The sequence below is a fragment of the Pelobates fuscus genome, chromosome 9 (assembly GCF_036172605.1).
Source record: "Pelobates fuscus isolate aPelFus1 chromosome 9, aPelFus1.pri, whole genome shotgun sequence".
In the NCBI taxonomy this organism is placed as follows: domain Eukaryota; kingdom Metazoa; phylum Chordata; class Amphibia; order Anura; family Pelobatidae; genus Pelobates; species Pelobates fuscus.
Genome location: NC_086325.1, coordinates 647,153 through 669,231, shown reverse-complemented (window position 1 = coordinate 669,231; position 22,079 = coordinate 647,153).

The following is a 22,079-nucleotide window of genomic DNA, read 5'->3' as shown; positions in this document are numbered from 1 at the left end:
TTAAATAGGCGGACAGTGTGAACTTCAAAAGAAGGGGGAGTTATAATTGGTTGAAAGGTACATTGAGGGGAGAGAAGGATGCCTACGCCGCCTCCTTTACAGTTGAGTCTGGGTGTGTGAGAGAATTGTAGCCCACCAAAACCTAAAGAGGCAGGAGTAGCGCTATCAGAGGGGGACAGCCAGGTCTCTGTAAGTGCAAGTAGTGTGAGTGAGATTGAGATGAAAAAGTTGTGTTTGGCTGTTGATTTTAAATTACTGCAGATGGAGCGGGCGTTCCAGAGTGCACACTGAATGTTGGTAAGTGACGGTAAAGGGCAGGGTATTGTGATGAGGTTTGTGGGGTTTCTGGTTTTCTTAGTGTGTGTAGAGAAGGTGAAGGGCCCTGGATTGGGAGAGATATCACCAGCTGCTAGAAGCAGGAGGAGAGAAAGTGACAGGAGGTGTGAATGGGTTTTGTATGCATGAGGTTTAGAGATCGATGAGATCGATTGTGGGTAGGAGTGAGAGAGTAAAAGATGAGTTTTTTTACAGCAGTATTGGGGTTTGAAAATAAGGCATGCTTATTGCAGATGATCAGCTGATGGAGCACTGAGTTTCTTACAGCAGTATTGGGGATTGGAAATCAGGCATGCTTATTGCAGACGATCATCTGATGGAGCACTAAGTTTCTTACACCAGTATTGGGGTTTCAAAATCAGGCTTGCTTATTGCAGATGATTCTGAAACCCATCTGACATGATAGGCTACAGGCTGCCTGGCCAGGCCTATACCGGGTGGTGGAACAGAAATGTGACACTACCTATGTGATCGACCCATGTCCGGGTACCGGAGTCCAACACCTGTTGCATGTCAATATGCTGAAGCCCTACCACGGGCAGACTGAGGATGTAGCTGCCATATGTGCTCCAACCTCGTAAAATTTTGATTTTTTTTCCCCTGCCTGACCTCCTGGAGGAAGGGGCTCAGACAGGGTCTATAGACGAGGTCCACTAAGGGGAAGGAGAACGCCGACAGGCATAGGAAATGCTGTCGGCAAGGAAAGAGACATATACCAACTACCCAGCTATACCCCACTAGCCACCCACCGGGTAGAGACTCCCGACCAACAGCCCTTGTGGCAAAACCCCTACGGCAAAACCCCTAAGCTGTGCGGAGGAACATGCTGCAGGAAATCCAAGAGATGCTCTGGCTAGGGGTCATAGAACCATCACAGAGTCTTTGGGCCACCCCAGTCATGCTGGTCCCAAAAAGAGATGGGACTACCAGGTTCTGTGTGGACTACAGGAGGCTCAACGACAATACGGTCTCAGATGCATACCCCATGCCCCTTATAGATGAGCAGCTAGACAGGATGGCTCTGGGCCGGTACCACACCACTATAGACTTATGCAAAAACTGTCTTGTTATGATTTTATATGTTTTGCTGATACCTGGGTGACCCGCTGTCTTTGCTCTGTGATATAATGCCATAACATTTCTCCTGTCTCTTCCCTGTACGAACAATAAACCAGTGGGTTTTTTGGGTGGTGCTTGGTTTTGGTAACCTTTTATCTTATTGATGAAGAGGGAGGAGATCACGAGGTGGGTAGCGGAAACAATGTTTGCGGGAGGGAGGGACTATGGATTCAAGGGGAGTAGGATCAGCTTCTAATGGCTCATGTTGCCTGGATATGGCATCCGCCTTGGTGTTACGATATACATGTCTATATGTTATGGTGTATTGGAAACGTGATAGGAACAAGGACAACCTAGCTTGGTGAGAGGATAGCCATCTGGCCTCTGCTATATAGGAGAGGTTGTTATGGTCTGTAAAAACCAAGATGGGGTATCTGGACCCCTCCAGGAGTTGTCTCTATTCCTTAAAAGCCAGAACTATGGCTAACAGTTTCCTGTTCCCTACATCATAGTTCCTCTCTGCATCTGATAATTTTATTGAGAAATAACAACATGGATGGATAGAATCATTGTGTATATTCCTTTGGGAGAGGAGTGCACCAACCCCTGACTCAGTTGCATCCACTTCAACTATGAAAGGCAGTCCATTAGCGTTTTGAAGGCCGCAAGGCCTCGGGACCCCATTCATGTGGGTTGATACCCTTTTTTGTCAACTTGGTCTTTATGAACTTTCCGTAACAGTTCGCAAAACCTACAAATCTTTGTATGGCCTTAAGCCCTTGAGGAAGTGACCAGGTCTTAATAGCTCCAGTTTATTGGGATCCATACTAAAGGTGGGGGCAGCATTATGTAGAGATTATGATACGATGTGCCCAAGAACTGCACAAAAGTCTGGTCTAAGAGACACTTCTCAAACTTGCAATAAAGACCATTTTCCAGCAGCTTCTTCAACATTGATCTGTTTATGGTGGGTTTCAAGGTCTGGGGAATAAAGATACATCATCCAGATACACCATCATCCAGATGCACCACTGCACATTTGTAACGGATCACCTGGCACCCCGACTGGGTACCTCCGTTGATGAATGCTCCTAGTGCTTCCCGAGGGCTCCAAGCACCCCACACATGAGAGGAAGCTCTATGTTGAGGGTAAAGGCTGCAACTACATTGGGGATTGTTATTTGCTGTATACTCCCCTGGCTATAATCACTAAGCTCTTTTAAGAGGTTGTTCCTGCTTTGCTCTCTGAAAGAGAGGTTCAACCACTGGACCCTGGAGCCGTGTCGTAGGTCCAGGGTGGGTAGGAGACGGCGAGACCCCACCCAAGCTGCGGCGGTTCATGGGGTCTGCAGTGCTTATGGTGTCATGTGGAGCGCTTGGAGCCCTCGGGAAGCACTGGGAGCATCCATCAACGGAGGTACCCAGTCGAGGTGCCAGGTGATCCGTTACAGTGGTGGCAGCGGTGGGATGGCATCCTAGTGCGAGGAGAAGCAGCTCGGAGACACCGTTCATGGATTTACAAATTGAGGGCAATGCTTGTCCCCATACAGCGCCCCTGGCTACAGCAATATGGAACCAGTTTGTACCCAAAAAGCGCTCCTATACGTCAGCGGGGTGAGAGACTCCCCAGCGAGGAGCAGCGATGGCAGACGCGACTGGCCCTGCAGATACCCCTCCAGGGAGAGCAGCCCCTGGAGGAGTGGGTGAAGGAGCTCAAACTCCAGGTATGGCAGGAGCTGTGGCTGGAGGATGCCTACCAGGCGCATTGGTGGTATACAGTGCAGCATACACCCTGGACGGCGGAGCACGGCAGCACGGAGGGGTATGATTACGATGGCCCTGGCCTGTTGTGGGAGGCTTTCACAGAACCAGAGTTCGGGAGCACGACTTCAGGGAGGGTATGCAAGATTGGGCTGACCCCAACGAGGTGAGACCAGACTTGACACATCTAGTGACACTGGAGATGTGTGGTGAAAATAACCTCACCACTGGGTTTTGGAGGGGCTGGTTTGCAGCATTTTGCCCTGTGACTATGGGCCCTGGGGTGCATTTAAAAAGTCTGTTTAAGATTATTGGATTTTAAAACACTTTTTCTGCCCCTTTAAATGCATGGGAAAATGTGCCTCTTCCCCTCCCCCTTTTTCCTATCCTATTGTTCTCCAGCAGGGCGTTGTCCCAGGGACACGGCCAGACCAGTTTAAACTGGCTGCTTTGTCCCTCCTCAATCTCCCATCAGCCCTTGCTATTGTTTAACCACATGGCGTTCCAACTGTATTTGTGAGATCTGAGTGCTTTTCAGACATATTGAGCGCTCAGATCCAAGCTATCTGGGGATATGTTGGACATATAGGTTAAACATTGTATTATAAGAGTTATGTATTTTTATGTGGTTTTTGGAACAGTTTTGACGTAGAGATATTCCCTGTACCTGGAGATAATTAAGTTACACAGCCACTTAAGCCAATTATCTCCAGGATAGAGGAGAAAATAGACTTCCAGAAAACTTTTGAATGCCTGCTCTGATCTGGGTTGTTTTTGGATATGTTGTTCACCCAGATCAGGGCTATCCATGGATGTATTTGTGGGGATATGTGGTGTTTTGGGGTGTTTTCTGTGTTTTGGGAAAAATTTGTGTTTTCTGCCTGTGAGTAATTAAGTTAGCCCATTGTGTTTGTTAATTGTATCACAGGCAGAGGGGAGGGTTTGTGTACTTTAGCTGGGAGTGTCCAACTGTACAAGTCTGTCCTGATTTTTGTAACTTTGTATCCTGTGTTCCACAAGGTCCATGTGGGTGGTAACCTTGTGGGGAAACCTGTATATAAGAGACAATAAACCCTCAGACTGCAGAGTTCCTGTTTTACCCTCAACATAGAGCCTTGTCTCATGTGTGGGGGAAAAGGCTGCATCTATACTGGGGATTGTTATACGCTGTATACTCCCCTGGCTATAATCACTAAGCTCTTTTAAGAGCTTGTTCCTGCTTTGCTCTCTGAAGAAAGAGAGGTACACCCACCGGAGCCTGGAGCCTTGTCGTAGGTCCAAGGTGGGTAGGAGATGGTGAGACCCCAACCAAGCTGTGGCGGTTTGATGGGTCTGCTGTGCTTATGGTGTTAAGTGGAGCGCTTGGAGCCCTCGGGAAGCACTAGGAGCATCCATCAACAGAGGTACCCAGTCGGGGTACCAGGTGATCCATTACAACATACATGCAGGAGGTCCTGGAAGACGTTATTAATAAAGTCCTGGAAGACTGCGGGAGCGTTACAAATGCCAAAAGGCATTACCAGGTATTCATAGTGGCTACTACGGGTATTGAAAGCAGTCTTCCATTCATCTTGTTACCTTATCATGACCAATTTTTAAGCTCCACGAAGGTCCAATTTAGAATAATATTTAGAGTCTTTCACATGGTCAAAGAGCCTCGTAAATAAGTGGAATGGGATACGCTGGCCTCAGATTACCCTCTTTCTTGGAGACTTAGAAAAAGTGAGCACCTACCGGAGAGGAGGATCTGCTAATAAAACCTTTCCTTAGGGATTTTTTGATGTACTCCTCTATGATCTTGTTCTCCAGCTCAGAAAGGGGCATTGGTTGGCATGGTCCCTTGCAGCAAATCTATGGTACAGTCATAGGGATGATGCGGGGGGAGCTTATCAGCCTCTCTCTTCTTAAATACTTGTGCCAGATCCTTATACTGTGGAGGCACAGATGTAGAAAGGGGAGGGGCTGAAGGCAGGTCAAGGCACATATTGCATTCACAGGTTCTTGGCAGTTCACTTGACAATAAGGAAACGGATATCCAGGTTTACCTAGTCGATAACGGGATTAGGTTTTCCCAACCAAGGGAAACCAAGTACCATAGGGCATGATAAAGAACATAAGACGTGGAACGTGATTTGTTCCTCATGCAGGGCACCTACGGGCATACACAGTTGCTGGGTTTCGTGTGTAATTTTGGGTGTTGTAAACGGTCTACTATCGAGAGCCGGACCGAACATCGCATATGTTTGCCCGCCGTGGCATCTCATATGTTTGCCCGCCGTGGCGACCGCGAACAAGCTATGTTCGCTGGCGAACAGTTCCCGGCGAACTGTTCGGGACATCTCTATGGATAATACGTAGCACCTCTCGCATCCCTATGGTGACAAGTAAACATTCCGGCCGACACTCTTACCTGGAGCTCCGTCGTGTCTTAATTGTCTTGAGGTATTTTGTAACTTTCCTGAGTTCCAAGTATCTTAATGAAATTGTGACGTCACAGTGCTTTTGTCTCTCAAATCTACGATCTTCTGAATAATACAATAATTGCAGGTCGATCCGAACATCGCATATGTTTGCCCGCCGTGGCGACCGCGAACAAGCTATGTTCGCTGGCGAACAGTTCCCGGCGAACTGTTCGGGACATCTCTATGGATAATATGTAGCACCTCTCGCATCCCTATGGTGACAAGTAAACATTCCGGCCGACACTCTTACCTGGAGCTCCGTCGTGTCTTAATTGTCTTGAGGTATTTTGTAACTTTCCTGAGTTCCAAGCATCTTAATGAAATTGTGACGTCACAGTGCTTTTGTCTCTCAAATCTACGATCTTCTGAATAATACAATAATCGCAGGTCGATCTGTAGTTTGTTCAGAGATTATTCTATAGTTCGTTTAGACATGAACTCATTTCCCAAGGTGTGAGTTCATAATCATTCCAAACAAATTGGATATGTAATATATTAGCAGACAAAATTTAAAAATAGATGGATAGCATTTCCATTAGAAACATAGAAGAGTACAGTAATATGGAAAAGCATCAATTCAAATCACATACTTGAAGTATTCAACCAGACGCAAATCACTTCATAAGTGATAAATCACATGTAGGGCAAAATAGAAAGGATACTAATAATAAGAAGCCCCTAATAATAACCCAAACAGTTACTATATAGATAGTGTATTGAAGGTGGTAACAGCTTTACAACACAAGAAATAGTATAAAAGTTATATAAAATTTTTATAAATATTGTTTAAACGGAAAACGGAGAGGATTTTAAGGCTATGAAATATAAACTCCTAAATATCATAAATATTACATAAAGCATGAATATATGATTTCTAAATATTAGATAGACACTTGAATTAGCTAGAACCTTCCGTTTTTTATCTATCTGTATCTCTATACTTTTCTTTAGAGGTACACAGCTGCTAATAAGATTAAAATAACTCTATTTGACAAAAGGAAAAATACCTATTGATGATGGAGGCTGAACTAGCCAAGTGGACTGATGAAATAGATACGAAAGACATAGGGGAAACATATACAATTAGTAATCGACTGGAGAAATGAATGCAGAGAGAGTTAAAAATCAAATGGGAGATAGCTACTCTTGAAAAATACCTTAAAGAAAAGATAACACCAAGGGGCTAAGATATTTTACAACTCCCACGTTTGATAGAGATGTAAGTGGATTTATGGAGGAATGGAACAACATACTGGCAATTTTTTTCATTTACTAGTATGAACCTCATAATTAGAAGAAGAAAGGAAAATCTTAAACAGATAGATGTAGAGGTTAATAAATGTCAAAATACTCTATGAAATACACTTAATGAACAACAATTTGAGGACACCACTTTAAATATAGAGAAAAAGCTAGATAGGCTGGAGAGAGAAGTGAAATACAACAATTATCCTATTCAAACTTATAATTACAAGATACCTTAGAATGGATTTAGGAATAGAAGGAATTCTCATAGAGAACAAAACAACTATACACATCCTCATGGTAACGTTTTGAGAGAAGATATCTATCAAAGGAACAGGAAAGAATCATATAAAAACCAATATAAATCTTATACTAGACATCACGCCATTAGCCCCCAACACAAAAGATGACCAGATCGAATGTTATAATTGTTATGAAGTATTAGATACTCAAAGAGATGAAGAGGTTTTTTTTGGCGGAGCAGAGCCAAGGGGAGGCACAAGAGAGACCAAGAGATAGATTCCTCTACTCAAGAAATTCAAAAAGAATTCAGAATTTCTGGAGAAGAGGAGGAAGACTTATACAACACAAGAAGAAGAGAAAGAAAGTAGAAATATCATCTAAAGGAATTTTTTAATTATCCAGTAACCTAACTATGATGGAAAAACAAGCTTTGAAAGATCTAAAAAATGACTCCGACCTTGTTTTAAAACCTGCCGATAAGGGAGGAGGGATAGTACTAATGATACCGGAGAAACTGACGGAAGCGAAGCACAGAGAGATGGACACAGGTTTCTTCAGGAAGGAAGAGATTCTTTATTGGATCACCGATCGGGACTCAGAGGGACTAGCGTCACCAAAATACCACAAGTTCTGAGCCCCGGACAATAGTGCAGGCTCCTTATATAGGCACATAACTCCTCCCATATTAAGCTCCACCCGCACATTCTCTTGACCAATCAATACAAATAAGAATTAACTTCCTGCTTGACCGCATGGCTTGTCCAGCACAATGGAGGAGGGGAATACTACATCCTGTATTCTTGCACATGCTCCGTACACTACTGATCGTATCTTGCCTCGTGCAACCAACTGATCGATACGTCAGCATATGCACGTACACATGCCACGTGATAATCTCGGCCTACTAAATTTATTTTTACCGAGATTCCACCCCATTCCCCCCTTTGATGCCTCTTGATATTTCACAATTACTTGAGGCATCACTTAACCTTAGTTTGCATACACCGCAAGTTACCTTGAACCAGACCAGACTTATCTTATGATGTGAATCTTCAACACTCATCTTCCTGCATTGGTTCTCCCTGATCTAGAGCCTTGTACTTATAAATTGCCATTATCTGTGCAGCAACCTTCCTCTCTGCTATATTTTCTATCAGGCTTTGCACAGACCTAACTACTAAGGGTATAAGACACGGCAGGAGTAGACACAACATTAAAATCAGTAGGACTCCGCCTACCACTGCCTTAAGCCCTCCAAACCACTCATACCAGCTACCAAACCAACTACTTGGATTATACCCTTTCCATACCTGAGTAGGCACATGCGCTAGTTTAACCATATGGCTAGTAAGCTCAGCTATTGCTTGCCCTTCGTCATCTATTTGAAGACAGCAATTGCTCAGGTTAAACTTCCCACATACACCTCCCTCTACTGCCAAAAGGTAATCCAAGGCTAATCTATTTTGGTAGACTGCTGTCCTCATCCTGGTATTATGCTTCGCTAGAAGATTGAGCGCTTGTGATGTTTCGTTAGTAATAATCTCAACCACCGCCTGTAATCTTATAATACGGTTGAGCATATAAATAGGGGTTCTATAACCAAAGGTACCATCTTCTGCCCACGTGGCTGGCCCATAATAATCTATAATACGCTGGGGAGGCCATTCATCATCTTCCCAGGCGCCTATCTCTATGGGTCCCCTTTTCTTCCTATGATTCACATCATACACTTTAACACCTAAAGTCTCACCTGTTTCAATAGGTAACAAGAAGAAGGATGGTTTGAGCATACCCAACACACATGCCCCTTCCCAGTCCTGTGGCAACTCCGAATAGGCTTTCTTACCACAGATCCAGTACAAATTTGCTGGGGCTCTCCAGGTAGATGTGATGGATAAATCAAACCACACATCCTTTAAATTGGCGTATCTTGCAAACGGGTTAGGTGGTTCTGAGACATTTGAAGTTGTATTCTTTGTATCATCATCATAAGCTTTTTGCCCTAGACAAGTTAATTCTCCTACAGAAGTATTATACATTATTCCTTTCCTTGCTATGCAAACATAACCTATGATGGAGGTCTTTAATCTCCACTCAGATTTACCTCTAACATTCATATGATAATCGGCTTGTGTAGATATTAGTTGGTCAACTGCCTCAGAACCGGACATTACCTCCTTTGCTTCCCAAGGCCATTGGTCTCCCATGTTAGTACCTCCACACACATAGCAGTTGGTAACATTAAGACTACCGGCAATACTTTCAGCTAAGTCAATGAACAGGTTTTTAGCATTATGGGGGATCTTATTATCTATACTCATCTCTTCATAAAAGGAATGATATACTTGATGAGTTTGGGAGGATACCGTATCAGTCTCTATTCCTATAAACAATACTGTCCCAGGATCTAAACCCGTCCCGTATATTTGAAACCCAAATAAATTGCCATATTTGTCTAAGAACTTATCGGGGTTATTTATAAGTATATGGACTGGGTTGCATTCCATTGACTTACAATATGGGCTGGTAGGCAACTTAGTCACTATCATGTCTTTGTCTACTGTCTGTCCCCAAGTTGCCCACCCCACACAAGACCAATATGGGCAAAAGTTATAGTCTTTATTTGGGCATCTAGGACTCACATATTTATTTTTACTACTGGGACAAATATATTTATCATTAGACCCATACGTCCTCTCCCATCTAAGATCCCCACATACATTCCACGGCTTTCTACCACTTGATATCGCCTTACACGCATCAAATAGCAGAACACCCGAAGAATGTACGGATTCTAATACTGTCTTATTAATTAGGCTCCCCTGAGGATCTCCATTCCTGAGAGTCAACCAAATTGTACGGGGTTGATACTCTGGACTGAAGCACTTAGGTTCTCCTACTCCTAAATGGCACACACTATAGTCTATATTTAGGTATCAACATCTCGATACATCTCCTTTACACTCGTATTGTGAATGCCAAATTAGGGTTTGGGAAATATGGTTACCTGTTCTTGTAGTCTTAATGCATACCTCACAGCTAGGAGTGTCGGTACCTCTACCTTCCTGAATATAAAAATACACATAAATAAACATTATCATCAACACATCTTTCGCCGTCATCCTCAGTCTTCGTCCGTGCGAAGGCACCTCAGCTTCCAGGATGTAAGGGCTGCAGGGAATGGAGTTCTGCTCGTCTTCACAGGAGTCCCTTCGAGACTTTCCCTGGCTTATATACTATACGTCGGTGGGCGGACAGGCTTTATCATGGCCTTCTCACTCACGCACCAAATCCCAAAAATAATAAAATTTGTAATCCACAATAGTTCCTCGTTACTCCGACTGAGTCGTGCGTTTTAACTGGATCTTGCAGGGATTCTCTGGATCTGCTGTAACTTGCCAAGAATCGACTGCTGCTGGTTTAACCCTGGAGTGATGTATCCACGGAGTCACTTCGGCTACTTTTATCGCTGTAGGGGTAGACAAAAGAACAACATAAGGACCTCTCCACTTGGGCCCTAACGGTACATTATTCCACTCTTTAATCCACACTTGATCTCCTGGATGATAACTATGAACAGGGGGATAAATATTCACAGGTAATCTATCTTGTACCCATTTCTGTACCTCCTCCATAGTCTTACCCAACTCTACAACCTGCTGCCGGGTAATTCCTTCTCCCAACTGACTCAAGTCCCCCCTTAAGTTACCAATTACGGGAGGTGGTCGCCCATACATGATTTCAAAAGGAGAGAGGCCCATCCTTCTGGTAGGGGTACTGCGGATTCGCAATAAAGCTATGGGTAAGAGAACGTTCCACTTAAGTTGGGTTTCCTGACACATTTTAGCCAACTGATTTTTAATAGTTCTATTCATTCTCTCTACCTTACCAGAACTCTGGGGTCTATATGCTGTATGAAGCCTCCACTTTATACCAAGCATATGAGTCAGTTGTTGTAGGCACTGATGAACAAAAGCTGGACCATTGTCCGATCCTATAGAACAGGGTAGTCCATATCGGGGTATTATTTCTCGTAGCAGGAATCTCACAACTTCTCCTGCTTTCTCTGTACGAGTAGGACATGCTTCTACCCAGCCTGAATAGGTGCACACAATTACCAGCAGGTAACGATGTCCACCCGATTTAGGCATCACTGTAAAGTCAATTTGTAAATTGGACATGGGGATTCCCCCCATAAACTGGACTCCTGGTGGCTTTACTGGTCCTTGTCTTGCATTATTTTTAGCACACGTTACACATCTTCGTACAATGGCCTGAGTCAAGTTGGACAATCTTGGTATGTAGAAATGTTTTCTGAGAGATTCTTCTGTGCTGTCTCTCCCAGAATGTGTCCCGTTGTGATAATTTTGGACAATTTCTACCGCTAGTGATGCTGGTATAACTATTCTTCCATCTTCTAGCTGATACCACTTGTTCTCCAAATACTTTCCTGGTTCAGTCTTTAACCACTCCTCTTCTTGAGCTGTATAAACTGGAGTCCATTGGGACAGTGGAGTTGGTATAAGAGCAGCTATATGCCCCACATATTCCTGTCTTCCTGATTCAGCAGCACGCTTAGCTGCACTATCTGCCATCCGATTTCCTTTGGTTACATCACCATCTCCTCTCAGATGCGCTCGACAATGTATGATACCGACTTCTTTCGGCTCCCACACTGCTTCCAATAGTTGTAGGATTTCAGCTGCGTACTTGATTTCTTTGCCTTCTGAATTCAGTAGTCCTCTTTCTTTATACAAAGCTCCGTGGGCATGAGTGGTTAAAAACGCATATTTGGAGTCCGTGTAGATGTTCACTCTTAAACCTTCAGCCAATTGTAACGCTCGTGTCAGTGCTATCAATTCTGCCTTTTGTGCTGATGTTCCTTTCGCCAGTGGCCGAGCTTCTATCACCTTGTTTATTGTTGTCACTGCATATCCTGCATAGCGGATCCCTTCTTTCACATAACTACTGCCGTCGGTATAATATTGAACATCGGGGTTCTGGATGGGAAAATCACGAAGATCTGGTCTACTTGAGAATACTTCATCCATTACTTCCAAACAATCATGTTGACTTTCAGTAGGTTGTGGCAAAAGGGTAGCTGGATTTAAGGTGTTTACAGTCTCTAAATGCACTCTTGGGTTTTCACACAACATTGCTTGATACTTGGTCATACGGCTGTTACTAAACCAATGATTTCCTTTGTAATCCAACAACGTCTGTACTGCATGTGGGACTCATACATAAAGTTCTTGACCCAGAGTGAGTTTATCAGCTTCAGCTACTAGCAGGGCGGCTGCAGCTACGGCTCTTAGACAAGGTGGAAGTCCGCTGGCCACTGCATCCAATTGCTTAGACATGTAGGCAACAGGTCTTTGCCATGATCCCAAGTACTGTGTCAATACTCCCACAGCCATTCTTCTTTGCTCATGTACATACAGGTAGAATGGTCGTGTGTGATCAGGTAGACCTAATGCTGGGGCACTCATCAAAGCCTTCTTCACATCTTCAAATGCCGTTTGCTGTTCTTGGGTCCATAAGAAGGGGTCGTGCTCTGTACCTTTGATAGCTGCGTACAGAGGTTTTGCCAGTATCGCGTAGCTGGGAATCCATATCCTACAGAAGCCTGCTGCCCCCAAGAATTCTCGCACTTGTCTTCTATTCTTGGGTATCGGTATTTGGCACACAGCTTCTTTTCTCTCTGGCCCCATAATTCTTTGACCTTCAGAGATATGGAATCCCAGATATTTGACAGTTGGCAAACACAACTGAGCCTTCTTTCTAGACACCTTGTATCCTGCCTTCCAGAGAATGTGTAGTAGATCGTGCGTTGCTTGCTGACAGATTTCTTTTGTAACTGCTGCTATCAACAAGTCATCTACATACTGTAACAATACACACTCTCCTGGGATGGACTCAAAATCCAGTAGATCTTGACTTAGAGCTGAACCAAATAGGGTAGGTGAATTTTTAAACCCTTGGGGTAGTCTTGTCCAAGTCATTTGGCGTTTTGAGCCCGTTACAGCGTTCTCCCATTGGAAAGCGAAAATACATTGACTTTCTGCGGCAATTCGGAGGCAAAAGAAGGCATCTTTGAGGTCTAGGACTGTAAAGTAAGTAGCCCCGCCCGGAATTAAAGCAAGCAGGTTATATGGATTGGGTACAACTGGATGTATACTAACAACCGCATCATTGACTGCTCTCAAGTCCTGCACAGGTCGATACTCATCTGTACCGGGCTTTTGAACAGGCAGCAATGGGGTGTTCCAGGGGGAAGTACAGAATTTTAGGATACCATACCGTATGAACTTATCCAGATAAGATTGGATGTTCTTCTTAGCCTTCTGCGGGATGTGATATTGTCTTAGGCTCACTGGATAAACCCCAAGTTTTAGTTCAATTTTAATAGGTGGAATATTGCGGGCCAGTCCTGGTGGGTTGGTCTCTGCCCAAACTCCTGGTATGTTGAATAATGACTCATCACTCCTAGGGCTTTGGCTAGTCAACGCTGTATAAAGTCGCCACTCTTCTTCCTTTGGTACAGATAATGTCATAATACCTGAAGGTCCATTAAACTTTAAGGATGTTGTTCCATTTGGTAGGAACGTAATCTGTGCTTGTAATTTTGATAGCATATCACGTCCCAGCAATTGGACTGGACATTCAGGCATATAAAGGAATTGATGTTTTACTACGTGGCCTCCCAATGTACAGAGTCGACTTTTAAGAACCGGTTTTTCAGCACTTCTTCCAGTTGCTCCTATTACAGTAATAGTCCTTCCAGATGGAGGAGCAACTAGATTAGTCACCACTGAATGTTCAGCACCAGTGTCGATCATGAACGCACTCCTTTTTCCCCCTATTGATACATCGACCATAGGCTCCGCTCGACCAAGGGGGATGGAGCCCGGTCGGTATCAATAGTCCTCCATGACCGTGTCAGCCAATCCTACAAAGTCCCTGCCTTCTCTATCGCGGGACCTTTGCGCTGCTGGGATATACCTATCTTCCCTAACACTTCCTCTATTCCCATTGCTCCCTCCGGGGCCTCCTCTACCTCTCGCTCTGCCTCTAAAGTTTCCGTAACCTGCCCTGGGTTGGTCTCTCTCGTACTGCTCTCTTTGTGGACATTCGTTCCTCCAATGCCCTTCTTCCTTGCAATACGCGCACTGATTCCTACTCAAAGGCTCCCTACTCCATCTACTATCGCCTCTATCTGGGCCCCGTCTATCTACGCCTGCGATCGCTACCGCTAGCATGTCTGCCTTTCTACGCATCTTGCGCTCTTCCTCTTTCTTACTTTCTGTTTCCCTATTCATATATACCTTATTCGCTACCTCCATTAGTTGGGTGATGGACATACCCGCAAACCCTTCCAACTTCTGTAGCTTGCGCTTAATATCTCCGTAAGCTTGGCTGACAAAGGCGGAGTTCACCATTCGGGAATTATCTGCGTCTTCCGGATTAAAGGGGGTATACAAGCGGTATGCCTCCAATAATCGGTCATAAAAGACACTGGGCGCTTCATCACTTTTCTGAATCACCTCAACTGTCTTCGACATATTAATGGCTTTCTTTCCTCCGGCTTTCATGCCAGCAATTATAGCGTCTCTATAGGCTCTGAGTTGAACCATATCAGCACCATTTACATTCCAATCGGGATCGGTGTTGGGATAATGTGTTGCGGCCCATGCTGATGGATTGGCTTGGTTTAAAGTACGGGCTTTATCCTCTAGTGCTTTAATGGCCGCTTGATTAATTCTTGTCCTTTCCTCATTGTTGAATAAAGTCATTAATAACTGCTGGCAATCAGCCCATGTCGGGTTATGTGTCTGTACTATTGAGGTGAACAGATCAGTCATAGCTTGTGGTTTCTCAGTATACGAGGAATTGTGGGTCTTCCAATTTAAGAGATCGGTTGTCGTGAATGGGACATATACAAAGACTGGGTCAGCATGTGCCATTTGGCCTGCGGCATCGATATAGGCTGACCCAGGATTCAGACGAAGAGGCATCTGATAGTGTTTTAATTGTTGGGTACCGGTCAGTTGTCGGGTCTGTATGGGGCTACGTGGAGGGGCGTCAGTCATAGGTTCCAGTCGGGGAGAAATAGGGTATGGGGATGTGGGAGCTTGGTTTTGGGAAAAGGTTGTAAATAAAACACTTCGAGTCGAGCTAGAAGAAGCTTGACCGGAAGTCTGAAGTGGCGCCAAATCAGGATATTCGGATCTAATGGGGGTTGGCTCTGATTCCGGAAGGGGAGATTTAGTACGAGAGGGGGTGGATTCTGTACTGGAGGAGGAAGCGGAAGTGGATGAGGGTAATGAGGGAAGGGTTGCAGGACTTCCTGCATTTGCGTCACTTCCTCTTAACGGAAAGTAAGGGGGCGGCAAAGGGATCTCGGACTCAGGGGGCGTGTCCAAAATGGGCCTAACACCAGTCCTAGTGGACAAACAAGTCCTAGCTACCATGAGGCGACATTGCTCCTCGTGGCATGTCTGGAGCCATTTTGGCGAGTCATTTACGGCCTGTCTCCAACAATCAATATAAGGAAACTGGCCGTAAAGTTCAGGCCTACCCGATACAGCCACGTGTAAGCGCTGTACCAGAGTTGGATCCAAACTGCCACGTGGCGGCCATGCCGCAACCAAAGTAGGCCACTCCCTAGTACACAAAGTGACCAAACGTACAGGAGACATTTTAACCCCAAAATCACAAGTTTTGAATCCCTTTTTAAAATTCTTCACCATACAACCTAAGGGATCCGGAATCGTTGACTGCGACGCGCCCATACTTATCAATGGAACGTCGTTGACAATGAATACTATGCACGCGTACTATTCAACAGTCACACCCGTTTCCTCTGGCAACAGCACCACGTGGTACAGTTACCAAGTGAAACGTATACAATAACACAATAAACACTCAGGGAATTCCCGTACACACACAGCTGTTACACCAGTCACTAGATAATCAATATTATGCCCTTTGGCGAAACTATACAGTCACCCACGCTATAATTCTCTATATACGAATTACCCGTCTATAACACACCCCAGTAACATCGTCTTTTACAAATAGCGGTTACAGTACGGTTAGCATAGGTCAAAGCACAAGTTAAGGTCACAATACAATTATTAGTGGTTATGGTGTTAAACATGCAATGAACGACAATGATTAGTACTTATATACAGTGTCAGTAAATATACAGGGTTATGGTACCGTGCACTATAATACAGCAACACACTATTAACACTCTCGCTAGACGGCTGAGCTCGCGCTATCTAACAAGATATACACTTTACTAAACAATCTTTATCACATTTACAATTCCCAACTAAACTATTGGCCAGTACCTTGATGGACTACCTAAAACTATATACACCCGTTTTGGTTAGCCACACTGCCCAAGCACCACATATAGCGAGCTAGAGGACCGAATTTACACAGGCGCCTCTTAGTCGATTACTATCAAAAACCTAGTGGGTTCCAAATTTACACGCCTTCCCACTTAGCCAAGATAGGTTGAGAGCTAGCGAACCGAATTTACACAGGCGCCGCTTAGTCTCCCGGTCCCTCCGACCTAGCGAACGTAATATACACCCTAGAACGCTAGTCTAGACAAGACACCGGTGTCCGGCTAGGGCTATTTACACAGGACCCCGCCTGACTAACCAAATCAAACGGTCTGACTAAAGAGCGTTCGATTGAGCGGTGCGCGCTCGCTCCTTCCCTCCGACAGAGGGGGCAGATTCCATACACAAATAACCCCTTATGGGCCTACCGCACAATCGGTATACCCCTAGTGGGTCTGCCGTCTAAAACAGCAGTTGTCTTACCTCCTCTTTCCTGAACCTGAGTTCACACTCATCGACGGGGACACCCCAGCACTTCTCACGTAGAGGCCGATGATCTCCTGGACAACAGACCAGTGGCGCCGAGACGAAGGGAGGTCCACGCAGAAGTTCAGGGGTGCAGCCGTAGAGAACGTGGGCAAAGATAGACCGTCTCACGCCTCTGCCTCTCAGCTACCGTTGAACGATGAGCTTCCCGGCCAATGCACCAAATGATACCGGAGAAACTGACGGAAGCGAAGCACAGAGAGATGGACACAGGTTTCTTCAGGAAGGAAGAGATTCTTTATTGGATCACCGATCGGGACTCAGAGGGACTAGCGTCACCAAAATACCACAAGTTCTGAGCCCCGGACAATAGTGCAGGCTCCTTATATAGGCACATAACTCCTCCCATATTAAGCTCCACCCGCACATTCTCTTGACCAATCAATACAAATAAGAATTAACTTCCTGCTTGACCGCATGGCTTGTCCAGCACAATGGAGGAGGGGAATACTACATCCTGTATTCTTGCACATGCTCCGTACACTACTGATCGTATCTTGCCTCGTGCAACCAACTGATCGATACGTCAGCATATGCACGTACACATGCCACGTGGTAATCTCGGCCTACTAAATTTATTTTTACCGAGATTCCACCACACTAATATCCAAAAGTTATTATAATACAGAGGCAGATAGAATACAAAATGATACAAATACATACAGAAAATTAAACATAAACCCCACTGAAGAAATTAATAGGTTATTTACCGAATTATTATTATTTTTTTAAATGGATCCTAAATAAAAAATAAATTGATTTTCTTAAAGGGAAACTCCAGTGCCAGAAAAACTATCCGTTTTTCTGGCACTGGAGGGTCCCTCTCCCTTCCACCCACCAATCCCCGTTTACTGAAGGGGTGAAAACCCCTTCAGTGACTTACCTGAGGCAGCGGCGATGTCCCTCGCCACTGTCTCCTCCTCCGCGACGCTCCTCCTTGTGATTGCGTCGGCCGGTGGGCGAGACTGATCTCGCCCACCGGCCGAGGAGACCTAATGCGCATGCGCAGAAATGCTGCGCATGCGCATTACGTCTCCCCATAGGAAAGCATTGAAAAATTATTTCAATGCTTTCCTATGGGGTTTTGAGCGACGCTGGAGGTCCTCACACAGCGTGAGGACGTCCAGCAACACTCTAGCACAAGTTTCCTGTGCTAGAACCCAGGAAGTGACCTCTAGTGGCTGTCTAATAGACAGCCACTAGAGGTGGAGTTAACCCTGCAATGTAATTATTGCAGTTTATGAAAAACTGCAATAATTACACTTGCAGGGTTAAGGGTAGTGGGAGTTGGCACCCAGACCACTCCAATGAGCAGAAGTGGTCTGGGTGCCTGGAGTGTCCCTTTAATATTAAATATCCTAAGATTCCTGTTTTTTACTTTTTGCTTAAAGTACGTAAAGATTCCCTCCAGTGGCCAGTGCAGGTAACTTATTTTTCTTTGTTTTTTGCTATATATTGGGGCTGATGTGTACTGCGGTCGTTGCTGCCACCCAGGAGTGATGGGAGTGAGCGCAGGACTTATCTTTTTGTATTCACTTTTTGTATCACACAGCTAGGTTACAATGCTGCCGCCCATCCCATGTGTTCGCTATTAAGGGTTAATTAGTATATAGGGGTGTATATAAAAAAAATACCCCTCTCTGTCTCATTAGAGATATCTTTACCAGAAGCTCGAGGAAGCATGGTGAAAAGTTAGTGTAGGACCCGCGTAGGGGGGCCTGCCTTGACGTTGGCAGGCGGGCATTCCTTCCAATGGCCATTGGAGTAACTAAATGACCTCCATTTGTTTAAATATACATATGCAAAAGAATAGTCAAAGCAAGCCAAGGTCAAAGGGAAATAGAGCCAGAATATGAAGAGACAAGGCAAGGTCAGGGAGCAGAGAAGACAGAGTAAACGTAAGACAAGCCAAAGTACGGTAACCCAATAATCAGACAGAGTATAACGTGATATTGGGCTAAACAAAGACCACAACAGAGCACTATGGCAAGGGGGAGGTGAGCTTATATACACACAGGGTGTGTCTGATTGGCTAACCTCCAATTAGTCTTAACCATAACACGTGCTATGGGAGGTGTTTCTTCCTTCCCTTTTGGTTCCTGAGGTCATCACCGTATGCCGGGTCACATGACCGGGTGTGGCACACATATAAGGATTTTGCTCTGGAGCGTGTAGCGTCAGAAACACTGTCGATCTGAAGCACGGCGTCGGAGACAGCTGCATGCCGCGGACAGCCGCATGCCGCGGACAGGGACCAGATGGCGCCACTTGCAGTGACGGGGTAAGCAAGGCCGCCACGACAACAGGGACACATGAGGAAGATTGTAAGTTACAGCTCCCACGCGTCATATAATACATAGTAAAACTGTATTCATACACTATGCCTGATCTACAGTCTGTAAGAAAAATCTCTGTCTCATTACTGAATTGCTAAACTAATAACGATGTAAACAAAATTTCATTTTAGCTTGGTTGCAAATATTTTCTTGTAAGTTTTCTAAAAGCAGTTTTAGCAGAACATGGTACATTTAATGTTTCTTTTTCATTTCTCTTAACCCCTTCGTGATGAGTGACGGACCTGGTCCGCCACGGCGGGGAAACCGTTCACGCCGAGTGACGGACCAGGGCCGTCATGCGCTAAAAGTAACCCAACATCGCTGCGATTGCAGCGATCACGGGGTTAACGGTGCTCCAGTCTGCCTCTGTATTAGAGGCAGACTGGAAGTACCTGATCGTGCTGCCCCTGCAGCAGTGCTCGCTCCGACAGGCTGTCAGGGCTCTGTGAAGTGCAGGGAGCTGGATCAGTGCTGATCTTCTGCCTGTGTAAAAAATAAAAATAAAGTTTAATTAAATCCCACCCCCTTTAACCATTTTAAATAAAAATGAACCCCTTCCCTGCCAATTGATCACTGACTACAGTGATCAATTGGCAGGGATTACATTTTACTGTCATCTGATTTTTTTTTTAATTCTTTTTTATTAAACCCTCAGGGGTTAAATTTATTTTATTAATTAATTTAAATATTTAAAAATTATATATTTAGCTAGCTGGGGTGGGTGGAAGTTAGTGGGGAATTGGGGGATTTGGTATTAGGTTAACTATGGGTTAATGTTAAAAAACGTTTTAAAATAAGCTTTAAAAAGTTTTAAAAAAGAAAAAAAAATGTTTTAATAACATTTAAGAAAAAAAACCTTTACGCAGTCCAAATAAAAATTAACCCCTTCCCTGACAGTCGATCACTGCCTACAGTGATCAAAATACAGATCACTGTATTATACTGTGATCTCATTTTTTTTAACCCCTGAGGATTAACTTTTATTTATTTATTAACCCTCAGGGGTTCAATTTTTTTAATTAATTAATTGAAATATTTTATACTTACCGTATATACTCGAGTATAAGCCGACCCGAATATAAGCCGAGGCCCCTAATTTTACCCCAAAAAACTGGGAAAACTTATTGACTCGAGTATAAGACTAGGGTGGGAAATGCAGCAGCTGCTGGTAAATTTCTAAATAAAATTAGATCCTTAAAAAATTATATTAATTGAATATTTATTTACAGTGTGTGTATATAATGAATGCAGTGTGTGTATGAGAATGCAGTGTGTGTGTATGAGAATGCAGTGTGTATATGAGTGCAGTGTGTATATGAGTGCAGTGTGTATATGAGTGAAGTGTGTATATGAATGCAGTGTGTGTATATGAATGCAGTGTGTGTATATGAATGCAGTGTGTGTATATGAATGCAGTGTGTGTGTATGAGAATGCTGTGTGTATGAGTGCAGTGTGTGTGTATGAGAATGCTGTGTATGAGTGCAGTGTGTGTGTATGAATGCAGTGTGTGTGTATGAATGCAGTGTGTGTGTGTATGAGAATGCTGTGTATGAGTGCAGTGTGTGTGTATGAATGCAGTGTGTGTGCATGAATGCAGTGTGTGTGTATGAATGCAGTGTGTGTGCATGAATGCAGTGTGTGTGTGTATGAGTGCAGTGTGTGTATGAATGCAGTGTGTGTATGTGTGTGTGTGTAATGCAGAGTGTGATGCAGAGCCTTGGTGGGGGTGGGCATTTTTATTTTTTAATTAGTATTTTAATATTTTTTTTGTTTCATTACATTTTTATTATTATTTTTTTTTATTATTATTATTTTTTATTTAATTATTTTTATTTTATTATTTTTATTTTTTTTATTATTAATATATATAAATTTTTTCGTCCCCCCTCCCTGCTTGCTAGCTGGCCAGGGAGGGGGGCTCTCCTTCCCTGGTGGTCCAGTGGATGGGCACTGTGTAGGAGGGGGCTGTGGGGGCTGCAGAGAGATGTTACTTACCTTTCCTGCAGCTCCTGTCAGCTCTCTCCTCCTCCTCCACCGGTCCGTTCAGCACCTCGGTCAGCTCCCAGTGTAAATCTCGCGAGAGCCGCGGCTCTCGCGAGATTTACACTGTGAGCTGACAGAAGAGCTGAACGGACCGGCGGAGGAGGAGAGAGCTGACAGGAGCTGCAGGAAAGGTAAGTAACATCTCTCTGCAGCCCCCACAGCCCCCAGTCTGTATTATGGCAATGCAAATTGCCATAATACAGACTATTGACTCGAGTTTAAGCCGAGTTGGGGTTTTTCAGCACAAAAAATGTGCTGAAAAACTCGGCTTATACTCGAGTATATACGGTATATATTTTGCTAGCTGGGGTGGGTGAGAGTTATGGGATAGTGGGGGAAAAAAAGCTATAAAAATGGTAACTCTGTAAAAAAAAGCTTTAAGAAAGTTTAGGAAAGTTTAAAAAAATTAATAAGCAAAAAAAACTAGTTTTAAAAAGTAAAAAAAGATTAAACAAGTAAAAAAAAAATACATTTAAAACCGCTCATTACCACTACACCTGGAACAAACTAGAGAAAAAATGATCCCACACTAAGGTTCAAAATACACCTTTTGAATTACCCCAGGGTGTATTCTTTAATAAATAGTATGTGTTTGTGGGGAAGTTTCAATAAACAACCATCTAAACTACTCCAAAATGGAACATGGACACAGCGTAAAACTTCAAAGTTTGAAAAAAACTGCAATGGCTGT